Here is a 16,391-nt window from a genome sequence, read left to right as displayed (position 1 = left end):
TACACACGGCATTAGACATGAGGCCCCAGGTGAGTACTAATCTCATACTTTAGCCTGACAGCGCTGGAGTCCAGCAGACTGAGAGGGTAAAGCCACACAGCGATGAGCACTGCATGCTCACCATCTTTACCCAGGAAGGCTGGCAGGTTCTGGTAGACATTAAAGGCTGTTCTATAGTCAACTGAAAGTTTAGGAGTACAAATATCCCCATTGAAAGTGCCACATATATTTTCAGCTTCATTTCACTCTTTATCAGACAAGTCCATGGATCCTTTTCCCTGAATGGCTAACTTTGGGATTATCATTAATGACATTATTGTAATTCTTCTGAAATGGTCTCCACAGAGTCATCTTTAGAAACATTTCTGTCAAACCCCAAAAAAAGCAAATTACAGTAATGAACTGTTCTACAACAGAGACCAATATGAAAGGCACAATTAAGAAAGAATGAAGATAAAGTCCTCCCTGCGTGGAGTTTGCATGTTCTCCCCGTGTCTGCGTGGGTTTCCTCCGGGCGCTCCGGTTTCCTCCCACAATCCCAAGACATGCAAGTTAGGTGGATTGGCGATTCTAAATTGGCCCTAGTGTGTGCTTGGTGTGTGGGTGTGTTTGTGTGTGTCCTGTGGTGGGTTGGCACCCTGCCCTGGATTGGTTCCTGCCTTGTGCCCTGTGTTGGCTGGGTTTGGCTCCAGCAGACCCCCGTGACCCTGTATTCGGATTCACCGGGTTAGAAAATGGATGGATGGATGGATGAAGATAAAATAACAGATGGTAAATAACTAAAGTAAAAATGTAACGTCTTATGCGCCCTCTTGTGGAATAAAGGAATATTGCAATTATGTGGAGAAAGATTTCAAATAATTTCCCATCTGATAGGTAGTAGGTGAAAAGAAAAAAAGGAAATGACGTTAATGAAATGCTCTATATTTGTATTAGGGTTTGTAAGGCACAATATGAATGAATGAAGAATAAAACGATCAGAAGGTAAGCAACAGTGTTAAAATGTTTACATCCTAGGTGTCCTCTTGAAGAATCGTTACACATGGCAATATGTGAGAAACAGATTAAAATAGAGTCCCACCTGAAAGACACTCGATGCAAAGAATTAAGAAAAAGATGGATGTTAAATGTTTTCTACTAGATCCCAAAAATGCACTGTGAGAAAGAATGAAAGAAAAAGAACAAGTTGGAAATAAGAGGAATGATATTTTCCATCACAGACTCCTGGAGGTGAGTTTTCATGATGCCATCCAGTTTTGCTGTCATACTCTTTTCCACAGCGACTTCCAGAGTGCCAGGGTTTGTGATGGAGCAGGCTCTCCTGGTAAGTTTGTTCAGGCGTTGTGCTTTTTATTTGTGCTCAGCTTGCTTCTCCAGGAGACTGCAGCATCAGAACACCACACTGGCACATATCAGAAGACCTGAGTCTATTCAACAAGTCCAAGTCTGCTCTGGCCCTTCTTGTGTTGTCAGACCAGTCTAGTTTGTTGTTTGTGTGAACCTCCCTGTCATTTGTAGCTCGGCAGCACTTCCATGTTTCTCCGTTACTAATGCAGCTTATGATTGATAAGTTATCTGAAAATGTCTGCAGATGGCAAGCGCTGGTATTGTGCTGGACGTATGTATGTTGTGTAGATGGGTGAAGAGGACGGAAGACAGGGTAGTCCCCTGAGGTGCTCCAGTATTACACATCACCATTTATGACACACAGTTCCTCAGCCTCACCAACTGCTGTCTGTTGGTCTGGTGGTCCATGATCCAGGAGATTGTGGGGGTATCAAGAGGCAAATCCTTGATATTTTCCCCCAGTCTAAGAAGCAGAATGGCATTGAAATCACTGGAAAAGGCCAAGAACACGATCCTGATTGTGGTTACAACTTTGTCCAAGTGGGAGTAGGCTTCCATATGACACTCAGACGGTGGGCTACAACTCTCCTTTTCATGGCAACTTTGATACCCGACCACTTCTTTTTTATTTCGGGCACTGTGCGACTTTCTGAACTTGAGCTTTCAAGTTTCTCTGACACTCTATGTCACTTGATCAATTTCCTTTTGTTGTTTATACCACTGTTTAAACCAACAAATACTGTTTTTCTTTGCCTCCACTTGGTATTAGCTGAAATTCTTCTATTTTCCCCCCGTGCTTTTGCCATTGTCTTTTCATAGAACGCTAAGCTTAAGGGCTATTTATATTGATTTGCATATTCAAAGAGGCATAATTCTGGGAGGAGTCAGGATGGGGTGGCAGGCGTCTGCACATGTGTTACATTTCACGCTGATGTATGAAGAACGTGGAAGTTAGCGTATGCACAGATTTATCCACCTGAATTTTTTGTGCATATGCTCATTTCTGTTTTTGTTCTATGCATGGTGTTATACATGAGACCCCATGTGAGTACTGATCTCATACAGCAGCCAGGCAGTGCTGGAGTCCAGCAAACTGGGAGGGTAAAGGCACACAGTGATGGGCACTGCATGTTCACCATCTTTACCCAGGAAGGCTAGCACGCTCTGGTAGGCATTTAAGGCTGTTCTACAGTTGTGCTTGAAAGTTTGTGAACCCTTTAGAATTTTCTAGATTTCTGCATAAATATGACCTAAAACATCATCAGATTTTCACTCAAGTCCTAAAAGTAGATAAAGAGAAACCAGTTAAACAAATGAGACAAAAATATTATACTTGGTCATTTATTTATTAAGGAAAATGATCGAATATTACATATTTGTGAGTGGCAAAGTATGTGAACCTTTGCTTTCAGTATCTGATGTGACCCCCCCCAATAACTGCGACTAAACGTTTCTGGTAACTTTTGATCATTCCTGCACACCAGCTTAGAGGAATTTTCACCCATTCCTCCGTACAGAACAGCTTCAACTCTGGGATGTTGGTGGGTTTCCTCACATGAACTGCTCACTTCAGGTCCTTCCACAACATTTCCATTGGATTAAGGTCAGGACTTTGACTTGGCCATTCCAGAACATTCACTTTATTCTTCTTTAACCATTCTTTGGTAGAACGACTTGTGTGCTTAGGGTCGTTGTCTTGCTGCATGACCCACCTTCTCTTGAGATTCAGTTCGTGGACAGATGTCCTGACATTTTCCTTTAGAATTCTCTGATATAATTCAGAATTCATTGTTCCATCAATGAAGGCAAGACATCCTGGCCCAGGTTCAGCGGAACAGGCCCAAACCATGATACGACAACCACCATGTGTCACAGATGAGATAAGGTTCTTATGCTGGAATGCAGTGTTTTCCTTTCTCCAAACATAGAACTTTTTGGTTTAAATGAAAAGCGTTATTTTGGTCTCATCCGTCCACAAAACATTCTTCCAATAGTCTTCTGGTTGTCCACATGATCTTTAGGAAACTGCAGACGAGCAGCAATGTTTTTTTTGGAGAGCAGTGGCTTTCTCCTTGCAACCCTGCCATGCACACCATTGTTGTTGAGTGTTCTCCTGATGGTGGACTCATGAACATCAATATCAGCCAATGTGAGAGAGGCCTTCAGTTGCTTAGAAGTTACCCTGGGGTCCTTTGTGACCTCGCCGACTATTACATGTGTGCCTTGCTCTTGGAGTGATCTTTGTTGGTCGACCACTCCTGGGGAGGGTAACAATGGTCTTGAATTTCCTCCATTTGTACACAATCTGTCTGACTGTGGATTGGTGGAGTCCAAACTCTTTAGAGATGGTTTTGTAACCTTTTCCAGCCTGATGAGCATCAACAACTCTTTTTGTGAGGTCCTCAGAAATCTCCTTTGTTCGTGCCATGATACACTTCCACCAACATGTGTTGTGAAGAGCAGACTTTGATAGATCCTGTTCTTTAAATAACACAGGGTGCCCACTCACACCTGATTGGCATCCCATTGACTCGAATTTCACCTTCAAACTAACTGTTAATCTTTGAGGTTCACATACGTCTGCCACTTACAAATATGTAATATTCGATCATTTTACTCAAAAAATAAATGACCAAGTATAATATGTTTGTCTCATTTGTTTAACTGGTTTCTCTTTATCTACTTTTAGGACTTGACTGAAAATCTGATGTTGATTTAGGTCATATTTATGCAGAAATATAGAAAATTCTGAAGGGTTCATAAACTTTCAAGCAGAACTGTATAATTAACTGGAAGTTTAGGAGTACAAAAGTCCCAAAAGAAAGTGCAACGGATATTTTCAGCTTCATTTTACTCTTTACCTATTCATTTTTAGAAACATCTTTGTCAAATACCACAAGGGCCCAAGCACCTTACAAAATTCCCATAACCACATGAGTCGCTGTTCCCTGCCTGAACACGTCTTCAAACGTGACGTTGTTTCTACTGAGATGACTCGTCGTCCGCTGCTTAAACACAGTGGTCATGAAGTAATTCAGGGTCACACTAGCTTGATTCTTGGAGGAGCTGCTGTTATTCAGGTACTTAGCTGAACCCTCCAACCTCTACAAGGCCACAGACCAAACTTTCTCTCAGTAATGTATTATATCAAGTGCCAGAGAACTGAAGGTCTGCCCAATGAGCTTCTTCTGGCCACACTTCTGGGTGTGTGGCCAAATAGGGCCCTAAAAACATCCATGCACCAGCTGGTGGTGACCACGGACCCCAGCAGTGTTGAGCTCCCATGCTTATGACATGTGGCTCTGCTGGAAGCCAAGGGGACTGCCCTCTGTTGGTCCGGGGGAGAAACTGTCCTGGACATCCTCTCTCTTGGTCTTTTCATAATTAGGGCGTCCCAGCTGGGTAAGGGCTCTGGCCATCCACCACAACTTAGATGAATTTTATTATCTCCCAAGGGAAATTCAAATGCATAGAGTAGCCATAGCATAATAAACTAAGATACAGACTAACAAAGCAATCGATTGGTGGATCAAACAGTAAGGTGCAGAAATAGCAAAATGAACTAAGAGTATAAGCATTTAGTCTGTGACGTCAAGAGGAAGCACTGAATTGCATAATAGTAGCAGGCATAAAAGACCCCCAGAGCCTCTTCTTAGCACACCGGGGTGGAATGAGCCTGCAGTTATAAGAACTCCAAGAGAGAACGCCTCCTGGAGGGAATGGAGAGGATTTTTCAGGATGGCATCCAATTTTGCCACCATTCTTTTATCCGCAACAGCTTCCAGTGAGTGCAGGGTCTTCCCTGTGATGGAGCAGTTTGTTCAGGCATTGTGCTTCATTTGTACTCAGATTCCTTCCCCAGGTGCAAAAATATACAGCAAAAGAAATGGAGAATGAAATATTTAATAAATGATCCAATACAGTGTCAAGTATGAAAGGCGCTACATGAAAAAATGAAAAAAAAAAAGCAAATGATCAATGAAAGAATCTGAACTATGACCTCCTAGCCGCCCTCTTGTGGAATCAATAAATACTGCAATGTGTGACATGTGGTTGGAAATAGAGTCCCAGCTGAAAGGCACTATATGCAGAAAAAGAAAAGAAGGATGAAATGACATTCAATAAATATTCCATTACAGTGCTCAGTATGAAAGGCACTACATGTAAAAATAAAAAAGAAGATAAATGCTAGATGAAAGAAGTGGAAATAGGACATTATAGACACTGTCTTGTAGAATCAATGAAAACTGCAGTATGTAAAAAATTATTTCAAATAATTTTCCATCTGATTGGCACTAGATGAAAAACAAAGAGCAAATGACAGTAATGAACTGTTCTGCAACAGAGACCGATACGAAAGGTACAATTAAGAAAGAATGAAGAAAAAAGAACAGTTGATAAATAACTTAAATGAAAACGTGAAGTCTTAGGCGCCCTCTTGTGGAATAAAGGAATATTACAATATGTGAAAAAAGATTTCAAATAATTTCCCATCTGACAGGTAGTAGTGAAAAGAAAAAAAGGAAATGACGTTAATGAAATGCTCTAGTATGTAAGACGCTATATGAAACACTGAAGCATAAAAACATCAAATGGTATGTAACATAAGTAAAAACATTTTCACATCATAGCAGCCCCCTGGAAGAATCATTACAAATTGCAACATTTTAAAAAAACAACCCTTCTGAAAGACCCTATATGCAATGTAAGAAGAAAATGAGGTACATGAAGTGCTCTATAATGGAGTCTGTAATAGCCAGCTCAACCCGGCCGGGACACCCAGAGGCTGGAAGGATGGGGGAAGACAGCTACTTTGGGACACTGCCTCCCCGAAGAAGATAGATGGCAGCTTCCCTGCAGTGTACTGGTGCCCCCGGAATCCCGCAGAGCACCATGGGATATGGAGTTCGGCATCACAGCCCTGCTTGGTACGGTGGGTGCCACCAGGAGATGCTGTAGGATATTGGGAGACCCGGAAGTGCTGGCAGGTCACCTGAATGGAAAAGCAGAAGCCTGTCCGGGTCGGGCACCAAATAAAGGACTGCTGTGAACCCAGCAGGAGAACCTGAGTCAGGAGGAGGTGGACAGCACTTGCTGGGAGGTGTGGAGGAGAAGAATATTACTTATTGTGTATTGGTGCTTTATGTACCTGTTTACAGTGGCTGCGGAGCTTGGAGGGCACTGTAAGAAGAAAGAATATCAATTAAAATACTTATGTCCTGCATGTCTCTCTGTTGGATTTAAGGGGCAACAGTGACCCCTAGCGTCCACAAGTCCAATATAAAAGGAGATATAAGAAATGATGAAGAAATAAAAAACAGAAGGTAAATAAGAGGAATGATATTTTCCATCACAGATGCCCTCTTGTGGAATCAATAAAAACTGCAATATGTGAGGAATTGTATAAAATAAGGTTCTGTCCGAAAGACACCAGATGCAAAGAAAGAAAGAACTGACACATATATTAAGTGCTTTATAATCATGTCCATTGTAAATGGAGTTATTTGAAATAATGACAAAAAACTGAAGTGAAGGGAAGTAGCAAAAGTAAAAATCTGATATCATAAGTGCCAACTTGTGGAGTTGATGAAAACTTGTCATGTGTGGGAAACAGTTTCAAATAGCGTCCAGCTTCGAAGGCTCTAGATGAAAAAAAAATGTAGCAAGAAGTAACATTTACAAGGTTCTCTATAATAGTACCCAGTACAAAAGGCGCTATATGATCAAATGAGAAAGAAGAAGAACAGATGATAAATAACAAAAGTGAATATCATCGGCGTCCTCCTGTGGAATCAATAAACACTGCAATGTGTGATGTGTGGTTGGAAATAGAGCCCAAGCTGAAAGGCGCTATATGCAGCCAAAGAAAGGAAGAATGAAATGACATTCAATAAATTACAGTGCTCAGTATGACAAAATGAAAATGAGATCAAGCGATAAATAACAGAAGAGAGAATCAGACAGCACTAGTGCCCTCTTGTGGAATCAATGGAAATTGCAACGTGTGAAAAATGATTTCAAATAATTTCCCATCTAATAATAAGCGCTAGATGGAATGATAATTATGAAATGCTCCATATTTGTATTAGGGTATGTAAGGCACAATGTGAATGAATGAAGAATAAATAGATCAGAAGGTAAGCAAGAGTATTAAAATGTTTAAATCATAGGTGTCCTCTTGAAGAATCGTTACACATGGTAATATGTGAAAAACGGTTTAAGAAACAGTCCCACCTGAAAGACACTCGATGCAAAGAAAGAAGAAAAAGATGGTGGATATTAAATGTTTTCGACTAGATCCCAAAAAGGCACTGTGAGAAAGAGCGAAGGAAAATGAACAGGTTGGAAATAAGAGGAATGATATTTTCCATCACAGGTGCCCTCTTGTGGAATCAATAAAAACTGCAATATGTTAGGAATGGTATAAAATTATTTAATTAGAAGAGATCAGATTAGATCATCTTTATTAATCCCATGGGGAAATTCAAATGCTTACAGTAGCAGAAGCATTAAATACAAGAATGCAGACTCACAAGACAAATAATACAGCCAATTCAATCAATCAATTGATAAATACATAAATAAAAGTAAACTTAACGAGTGCATCGTGTATGAAGCATTGAGCTGCCTGATAACACTTCTTGGCACCCCATGGTGGAATGAGTTTGTGGCTACAAATACTCCACAACAGTGACTCCTGGAGGGGAGTTTTCATGATGCCATCCTGTTTTGCCGTCATCCTCTTTTCTACAATGACTTCCAGAGTGCCCAGGGTTTGTGATGGAGCAGGCTCTCCTGGTAAGTTTGTTCAGGCGTTGTGCTTTTTATTTGTGCTCTGGTTGCTTCTCCAGGAGACTGCAGCATCAGAACACCACACTGGCACACATCATAAGACCTGAGTCTATTCAACAAGTCCAAGTCTGCTCTGGAGCTTCTTGTGTTGTCAGACCAGTCCAGTTGTTGTTTGTGTGAAACCCCCCAGTCATTTGTAGCTCGGCAGCACTTCCATGTTACTCCATTATTAACGCAGCCTATGATTGATGAGTTATCTAAAAATGTCTGCAGCGCTGCTATTGTGATGTTGTGTAGAGGGGCGAAGAGGATGGAAGACAGGATAGTCCCCTGAGGTGCTCCAGTATTACACATCACCATTCATGACACACAGGTCCTCAGCCACACCAACTGCTGTCTGTTGGTCCATGATCCAGAAGATTGTGGGGGTATCAAGAGGCAAAGCCCTGAGCTTTTTCTCCAGTCTAAGAAGCAGAATGGTGTGAAAAGCACTGGAAAAGGCCAAGAACACGATCCTCACTGTGGGAATAGGAGTTGTGGAATATGGAGATGGAAGCATCCTCCACATTTATATGCTACTGATAGGCAAACTGCAGAGGATCCAGATGTTCTGAATCCAGGGCTTATAGTCCTTTTAGTTAAGAGCAACTGCTCGGACATCCCTGGGATCACTAGACACTCACATTTTGGGCATCCTTACTTTAACATGGTTTTCTCACAGATTCATCTTAGTTAAATCCTGATGCACTGTATATTCAATTAATTATTATTATTATTTACGGTGGCTCCAAAATCCGTACTAACCCCTACTTTCTCTTCTGTTCTTTTTCCAGTTTTCTGAGGTGGTGACCTGTGCCTGATCAAAGCACTGTGATGTCACCACATTAATGGATTAAAGGCCAGAAGTCCACATGACTGTCATCATCAAGTTCTTTCATGAGAACCCTGAATACCATGAGAACTGATTGAGGTCATTTATGTTAGGTAGAATGCTTAGAGGGGGCTGGGTGGTCTCGTGGCCTGGAACAGATTTTATTTTTTTTTCCTCTCCAGCTGTCTGAATTTTTTTTTGTTTGTTTTTTCTGTCTTCCCTGGCCATCGGACCTTACTTCTATGTTAATTACTGTCTTCCCTGGCCATCGGACCTTACTTCTATGTTAATTAGTGTTCCCTTATTCAAATTTTTATTTATTTTGCCTTTTTTCTATTTCTTTATCATGTAAAGCAATTTGAGATGCACTATTTGTATGAAAATGTGCTATATAAATAAATGATGTTGTTGTTGTTGTTGATTCCATCCAGCCCTGAAGTCATGTTCATGCAGCTCTCTCCTCACCTGCCCAGCAGAGACACACAGTCTGGGAAGGGGTTTAGAGGGGAGGTCTGGAGACACAGGAGTTCTCTCTGAAAGACACGAGATGCAGGGAATGACAGAATTGACACATATTAAGTGCTGTATAATAGTGCCTAGTGTGGATAGAAAGAATAAAGAAAAAAATTGATAGTAAACGGCAGAAGTGAAAATCTGACTTCATAACTGCATATTTTTGGAATCAATAAATACTTGTAATATATGAGAAATGGTTTAAAATACTGTATGTCCCACTTTGAAGGTGTTTATATATATAAAAAAAATGTAAGAAATAACACTTACAAAGTGCTCTATAATAATACCAAATATGAAGGGTGCTATATGACAGAAGAATTAAAAAAGAGAACAGATGGTTAGTAATAAATTTGAAACACTGATATCATTGGTGCCATCTAGTGGAATCCTGAAATATTGCAATATGGTTGGAAATAGAGTCCAAACTGAAAGGTGTGCTATGCAATGAATAAAAGAAAGAATAAAATGACATTCAATAAACACTACATTTCAGTGCCCAGTTTTAAAGCTGTTAAATGAAAAAAACAAAAAATGAAAACATGAAAATTTGACGTCATAGACACCCTCTTGTGGAATCAATGAATATTGTAATATGTAAATAATGATTTCAAATAATTTCCCATCTAATAGGCACCAGATAACAAATAAAGATGAAATGACATGTATGAAATGCTCCATATACGTACCAAGTATAGAAGATGCTACATGAAAGATTGAAGAATAAGGAGATCAGAAGCTAAGTAACATAAGTAAAAATCTGACATCATAGCAGTACTCTTGAAGAATTACTACAAACTGCAACAGGTTAGAAATGGTTTAAAATAATATTCCATGTGAAATGACACTAGATGCAATGTGAGAAGAAAATGACATATGTGAAGTGCTCTACAACAGAGCTCCATATGAAAGGCACTCTAAGAAAAAAATGAAGATGGAAGGAGGCGGCCGGAGAAGGTAAAAGGCAAAAGAGGTGGGCACATAGCCGATTACCCACGTGGCTGCAAAAGGGAGGACACCCAAGCAGTGCAGTGGGACTGAAGCAGACAGACACAATGATTCAATCAACAATCCAAGGTTTAGGAATAACTATATTATATAAAAAAATCTTGGGTCAAGATGTGATCATCTCAGAGAGACACTTTGCCATCACACAAGACTAGATATTACAACCCTAGGAAACAAGACCTGTGAGACGGTGACTTTTGCATGTCACACCCTAACTTACAAACAATTTAAAACGGGTTCACGGACATCTAACCACACAGTTGTTTGAATGCTTTTGGCAGACACACTTCATGTGCTCACAGCTCTTAAAGAGTTATACGTTCTAGATGGCACATGTACAACTAAGAGAAGAAGGAGGAGTAGCACGTCGAAAAGAGAAACGAAAGTTGGAGTGAAAAGAAGGGAAAATGTATGCACAAGAGAACAGCGAAGTGAGGACAGCTGCTGTACAGGCTTTGAAATGATCGACACGTAGCACGAAAAGCAAAAGACACAGCTTGGCAGCAGAAAGACAGCAGCTGATCCGTTCGCATCTCCTGAACGTGTGTTCAGCCCCCTTCCCTTCACCACACGAGTGGCAGAGACGTGAAGTGGCAGACGCTTCGCATGCCTCGGAAGGGGATGGGGGACAGGGTAAGCGAGCGAAGCGAAGCTTGTTGTACAGGCTCTGAAATGATCAATGCACAGCGCAAGAAGATGAACACATAGCATGGCAGGAGGAGCAGTAAGCAAGCAGATGATCTATCCGCATCTCCAAAGCGTGTGTTCAGCCACGCCCTTCACAATGCAAGCGGCAGAGATGCGAAGGGGCTGGCACTTGGCATACCCCGGGGTTGGGGGTGTCATCCTTGCACTCCATTCACCCTCCCGCAACCACGTGGCTAATCGGCTATACGTCCGCCCCTTTAACCTATTACGGACCCGGCTCTTCTGCAGAGCAGAAGGCCTTCTTGCACCATTTAGATCAGCTTAGGGGCCATCTTTCTGTACTGCTCTAATTTTAGTTGATGTACTGCCTGAGCAAGTACAGATTTGGAGGGAATGCTTTGTACTTAAGTACGGGGGATGCACCACCTCGTCAGACCATTGTGGTGTTATTCGCTTGGCCGTTCAGCTCTATTTCTCAGGTTGCAGTCTCTTCTAATGGTAAAATTCCACGAATAGCAGTGTGGAGAAGAAGCAGACAATGCCCAGTGTAGCATCCAGCCTCTCTCTTTGCCATTTTCCAGTGTAAAATTTACAGAGAGGCCACCTTGGCTTTATGCTAATTCCATATCAGATGTGCCCCACCCCAGGAGCGGGCCGCATTTTTGGGCGTGGCCACCGTGAATTGCTGAATTAAATAAATAATAACTTAAAGGATTTGCTAGTTAAGGCTTCTTGGACGGCTAAGAAACAAAAACAAATGTGCTTGACAGGTTCAATTTAAAAATAAAAAATGATTGCAAATCCTTTTTCTTCAGTACAGCGTCCGATCTTTCAGGAATTGTCTCTTAATACCATTAAGTGTAATTATGGAATACAGTGCCAACCCTCAACTCCCACCTCCGGCAGAACTTCAACCACGTCCCGAGGGAGGTGGGGGACATTGAGTCTGAATGGGCCATGTTCCATGCCTCTATTGTTGAGGCGGCTGACCGGAGCTGTGGCCGCAAGGTGGTCGGTGCCTGTCGTGGCGGCAATCCCCAACCCGCTGGTGGACACCGGTGAGGGATGCCGTCAAGCTGAAGAAAGATCCTATAGGACTTTTTTGTCCTGTGGGTCTCTGGAGGCAGCTGATAGGTACCGGCAGGCCAAGTGGAACGCTGCTCGTTGTTGCTGAGGCAAAACTCGGGCATGGGAGGAGTTTGGAGAGGCCATGGAGAACGACTTCGGACGGCTTCGAGGAGATTCTGGTCCACCGTCCGGCGCCTCAGGAGGGGAAGCAGTGCAGTGTCAACACCGTATATGGTGGGATGGTGTGCTGCTGACCTCACTCGGACGCTGTGGGTCGGTGGGAGGAGTACTTCAAGACCTCCTCAATCCCACTAACATTCCTTCCAATGAGGAAGCAGAGCCTGGGGACTCTGAGGTGGGCTCTCCCATCTCTGGGACTGAAGTCACCGAGGTGGTCAAAAAACTCCTTGGTGGCAGGGCCCTGGGGGTGGATGAGATACGCCCAGAGTTCCTTAAGGCTCTGGATGTTGTAGGACTGTCTTGGTTGACACGTCTCTGCAACATCGCATGGACATCGGGACAGTGCCTCTAGATTGGCAGACGGGGTGGTGGTCCCCCTCTTTAAAAAGGGGGACCGGAGGGTGTGTTCCAACTATAGAGGGATCACACTACTCAGCCTCCCTGGAAAAGTCTATTCGGGGGTTCTGGAGAGGAGGGTTCGTCGGATAGTCGAACCTCGGATTCAGGAGGAACAGTGTGGTTTTCATCCTGGTCGCGGAACAGAGTCCTGGAGGGTGCATGGGAGTTTGCCCGACCGGTCTACATGTGTTTTGTGGACTTGGAAAAGGCATTCGACCGTGTCCCTCGGGGAATTCTGTGGGGGGTGCTCCGGGAGTATGGGGTACCAGACCCCTGATAAGAGCTGTTCGGTCTCTGTACAACCGTGTCAGAGCTTGGTCCGCATTGCCGCAGTAAGTCGAGCCCGCTTCCAGTGAGAGTTGGACTCCGCCAGGGCTGCCCTTTGTCACCGATTCTGTTCATAACTTTAATGGACAGAATTACTAGGCGCAGCCAGGGTGTTGAAGGGGTCCGGTTTGGTGGACTCAGGATTGGGTCACTGCTTTTTGCAGATGATGTTGTCCTGTTTGCTTCATCAGGCCGTGATCTTCAGCTCTCTCTGGATCGGTTCGCAGCTGAGTGTGAAGCGGCTGGGATGAGAATCAGCACCTCCAAATCCGAGAGCATGGTCCTCAGCCGGAAAAGGGTGGAGTGCCCTCTCAGGGTTGGAGGAGAGATCCTGCCCCAAGTGGAGGAGTTCAAGTATCTCGGGTCTTGTTCACGAGTGAGGGAAGAATGGAGCGTGAGATCGACAGGCGGATCGGTGTGGCGTCTGCAGTGATGCGGGCTCTGCATCGGTCTGTCGTGGTGAAAAAGGAGCTGAGCCATAAGGCAAAGCTCTCAATTTACCAGTCGATCTACGCTCCTACCCTCACCTATGGGTCATGAGCTATGGGTAGTGACCGAAAAAACGAGATCGCGAATACAAGCGGCTGAAATGAGTTTGCTCCGCAGGGTGTCTGGGCTTTCCCTTAAAGATAGGGTGCGAAGCTCAGTCATCCGGGAGGGGCTCAGAGTAGAGCCGCTGCTCCTCCGCATCGAGAGGAGTCAGATGAGGTGGCTCGGGCATCTGATCAGGATGCCTCCTGGACGCCTTCCTGGTAAGGTGTTCTGGGCACGTCCAACCGGGAGGAGGCCCCGGGGAAGACCCAGGACACGCTGGAGGGACTATGTCTCCCGGCTGGCCTGGGAACGCCTTGGGGATTCTCCCGAAGAGCTGGAAGAAGTGGCCGGGAGAGGGAAGTCTGGGCCTCTCTGCTTAAGCTGCTGCCCCCGCGACCGACCTCGGATAAGCGGAAGAGGATGGATGGAGTGCCAACCCTGTGGTAACATTTGGGGGTATCTCCCTCTTTGACTCATTTGACTTCTTTAAATAGTAAACAAATAACTTTCTAATAGTCTGGACAATGTTCATCTACCTCTACTGGTTATTTCCAATTAACCAGGGGGAATAGTAATCGGATGATTAAGAGCTGTAAGGGACAATCTACTTATTTATCAAATATTTATCAGAATTTGGGAGGACCAGTGGGAAATCCAGGGAGTTCAGATACAGTTTTTTCTTCTGTTTATTCCTGGGTCTGTAATTATAAAACAGTTACATTTGACTGGATTAGTTACCTCTCCGTCGATCGGTTCTTCTGAGGGGGTGGTTGGAACAGAGCCTGGTGTGATGGAAGGAGGATCGGGGGACCCCCTGAATTCTTCGGTTGTTTCATTGTCAGTAAAAGAGGCTAGGAAGAAATGGGGCGACAGAAAAAAACTTGTAAGTTTGAGGAGTAAAATGGAGAAATTACAGAAGGCCTTACCTTTTGAGTCCGGGTAGCTCCTCAGGGTCCTCCATAAAACCTGAAAGAAAAAAGAAAACACTTGCCATGTCTGGGGGTTCATTGTCCTTTGTCAGGAGAGAAGGGGAGTGTGGTGCCATATTCTTCCCTGGATTCAATCATGGTGTTGCCTGATTTGGATTTTGGTGGGGAAAGGGAGTGGAATGTGGTCAAGTAGTAGGAGTGAGGAATATTTGTGTCAAAAGGTGACAGCCCTGGGTTTTTCTTTTGGGTCAGCAGTGGTGGGAGTGCAAGCAGATGAGGAATCAGCGACAGGAAAATGTGCAGGAACAAGTGGAAGTTGAAAGAAAGGAGTATGAGCAAGAAAAGTCAGAGAGCAAGTATGGGTGGCTGGAATTGGTGAGCAGGATGATCGGGGACAGGTAATGGCAATTATGTCTAATGGAGTGTTCTCTTGTAGGGAGTGATCCACAGCGAGCTGAATTGATTACATTGGAGGAATTGGGAGGTGGAGATCTGGGTAGTTTGGGGGACAAGATTGTGGGAGAATTAACTTCTGAGGTGGATTCTGTAACCCAAACTGATCCCTCTAATTCTATTAATTCAGTGGATTGTTTTAAGGTGGAATTAGTGGATCGGGAGATGGAAAAATATGGTGTTTGATGTGAAGGGACTATTTTTGGTTATGGGTGACTCCAATCTTTCATGGGTCCCATGGTATTGGCAATCTCGGACAGAAATACATAGCTTTCTGGGGGAAACAATTGCTGACATGACAGATTATAAAACGAAAACAATCGGCCAAAACTTGGGTTTTTAAGGTTTTGTTCTGTATCGGTCTCAATTATTGTAATAAACGTTGGATACCTAGAGACTGAAATTTGTCTATTGAAATTACAAGTAGTACATTTTTAGAGGCATAAATTTCTTTTGCTAAGATGCCATATGCATTGAAGGTACAGCCGAAAGAACTATGTGATGTTATAATCCTACTTAATGGAGTGTTGAGTAATATGGCGGGAGTTAATATAATTGATAGTCTTGGACTGGGCGATGTGGAGCTGGAGGTTGGAGATGTTACATTGGGAACTGGAGCAGGCCTTTCATAGATCATTGGCTGGAGTCTTTAAACTCTTGGAGGGGTCAACCCAATATGTACCCTTCCAAGATGTAAACATAATTAATGTGATAAATTTAGATTGACTAAAGACAATGTCTCTTTATTACAGAGGGGCTTGACTTTTGTTCCGACACCTATACAAGTAGACCTGGAGAAAATCAAAAGGGATATGTGCCGTTTCCATAGGAGGCTGAGGCTCTTGGATTATTTTTATTATGGGATGTTTAATGATCCGAGGAAGTCTGTTGAGCCATCACATTGGGTACCTAAAGATGATGATATTAGTGAAGTTATTTTGGACCTGATTGATAAAAATCCTACAGACCTTAAAACATTGGATAATTTACCAATTCCATTAAATAATCTAACGGAGGCAGAAAGATTATTCTTACAGGATTTGAGAAGTAATGAAATTATTAAACCAGTTCCTCAATGGGCTCAATGACCGTTATCTTGAACAAGACCCAATAAATCTTGGAGGCTCACAGACAACTTAATAATTGTTTACATTATCGCCCCCTTAAAATCTATTCAAGAAAAAAATAAAGGTAAAATTTTGGGAATTTTGACTGACCTTTATAATGAGGGCTTTATTACATCCAAACAGAAGTATCTGTCTGGGCCTTCAGATCCATCCGTAAGGAGATTTTTATCTTCTCCCCAAAGTACATAAGTCTCC

This window comes from Polypterus senegalus, chromosome 11 (assembly GCF_016835505.1).
Source record: "Polypterus senegalus isolate Bchr_013 chromosome 11, ASM1683550v1, whole genome shotgun sequence".
Taxonomy (NCBI): domain Eukaryota; kingdom Metazoa; phylum Chordata; class Cladistia; order Polypteriformes; family Polypteridae; genus Polypterus; species Polypterus senegalus.
This window is presented reverse-complemented; position numbering follows the sequence as displayed.